Source organism: Atractosteus spatula, unplaced genomic scaffold (assembly GCF_055471065.1).
Source record: "Atractosteus spatula isolate fAtrSpa1 unplaced genomic scaffold, fAtrSpa1.hap1 Scaffold_223, whole genome shotgun sequence".
NCBI classification, from domain to species: Eukaryota; Metazoa; Chordata; class Actinopteri; order Semionotiformes; family Lepisosteidae; genus Atractosteus; species Atractosteus spatula.
In genome coordinates, this window is record NW_028296790.1 from 36797 (window position 1) to 38543 (window position 1747).

Below are 1747 nucleotides of genomic sequence, written 5' to 3' on the forward strand. Positions count from 1 at the left end.
ATTGGAAACAAATGCGTGATTGCGAAATGCTGTAGTGTTACTTTTACAAAGACGGTCGATGAAAAAAAGAATGTTGACCAGGGCAATACTTTGAGCTTACACTTACAGCTTGTCCAAGGTCATTCATTATTAATACTATTAGTAATATCTTCGTTAAAGACTTTGATGGCCACAGCTCAAACATGAGAGGTTGAGCTTTATTAGCTCCACCTTGCGGAAATTCCGGATACTATTATTTTGCTTGTCGTATTATAGGAGAATTTACGGTAACTCGCGGTATTTACCGGTAGCTTGCGGTAGACTGCGTACAGCGTACCGCAAAATAATGCGGTATCGCCCGTGCATTTTGAATGGCTGCATCTGTAGGCTGCCAAAAGTCTCCGAAACCAAATTTTGATAGCAGAAAATTCTCACTCGTCCAGAAGTTCCCTTGGGACCCAACATCCAGTACAGAGTGGTAAAAAAGCGTCTTTTTTGGAGACCCTTACAGCGTGCATTGGTGGTTCAGTGGTAGAATTCTCGCCTGCCACGCGGGAGGCCCGGGTTCAATTCCCGGCCAACGCAGTGGCTTTTGCAGCGAGCGGCTCCATCACTTGCATCCCGTTTCAACTCGCAACTGAAAACCCTCTGAAGCTTAGAAGCTGTGAGCCAGGTCAGTACCCGGATGAGGGTGACCTACAGGGAAAAGCAAAGCTTACAGCTGGAAGCGGTGTTAATGGAGCCAGCGGTGGGGCACTCACCCTGAGGTCTGTGCGGGTCCCAATGCCCCAGTATAGTGACGGAGACGCTGTGAGGTAAAAAGGCGCCGTCTTTTGGATGAGATGTAAATCCGAGGTCATAGCTCTCTGTGGTCATTAAAAGTGACCACCAAAACCTTTGACAAAAGCTCTTGGTAATTGATGGTCTTCAATAATGCTTCTCCTTTAGGTACATTTGAAATCAGCTGAAAAATGCTGTGAAATGGGGGGGCACTTCAGGCCAGTGTAGGATTTGGGATACAAGAACCATTAAACAGCACGAGAAAGCCCGTACACTGAATCGCAGGGCTTTCTATTCAAAGAAGGACAAAAGAAATTTCTCTGAATTCCATTTTTTGCAGCACAGCGAAGACAGCGGGTACGAGGCCTGTTAGCTCAGTTGGTTAGAGCGTGGTGCTAATAACGCCAAGGTCGCGGGTTCGATCCCCGTTCGGGCCAGGCAGTCTCCTCCGCTCTTGCCAAAACCCGTTACTGTGGTGAGATCGGTGGTTTTGCAAAGACGCCACATACTGCCGACAGACGAGAGTGTTGCGAGAGAAGTGATGGAAGATTGAAGAGTGTCCTAGGTGGAGCCAAGATGAAGTGTCACAATTGCCTAGGGGAGGATTTCAAATGTTTAAGATGGTAAAAATAACCGGAAGTGATCCCCCAGTCCGGCGCAGTCTGACGTACTTCTGTCATATAAAGTGAAACTAGATGTCGAACTGGAGCCTCACCATTTGCATAAGTGAGGCTCCAGTTATACATCTAGTTTCACTTTAAATGACAAAACTGAAGAGACTTAAAAGAGCTGGAGAGGATTTCTTACAACTTTTGAGCCGGCACAGTTTTCGAAAACGTTTTCTTCACGCTGCACTGTACAACACAGACAGCCAAGAGTCTCCAAAACAAAACGAATTGACAGATAGGAGAAAAGTCCCACTCGTCCTAAAGTTCCCAAAATCCAGAACTGAGCGTAAACAAAGTGTTCAAGTAGCGTGGGAATGCTA

At 46.5% G+C, this 1747-nt stretch overlaps 1 non-coding gene across 1 annotated transcript; it reads left to right on the plus strand.

Annotated features, from left to right (window-relative positions):
* Window positions 1-1122: 1122 nt before the first annotated feature.
* Window positions 1123-1196, plus strand: trnai-aau (transfer RNA isoleucine (anticodon AAU)). Its single transcript has one exon. It is a non-coding gene; the product is annotated as a tRNA-Ile (tRNA).
* The last annotated feature ends 551 nt before the right edge of the window (window positions 1197-1747 follow it).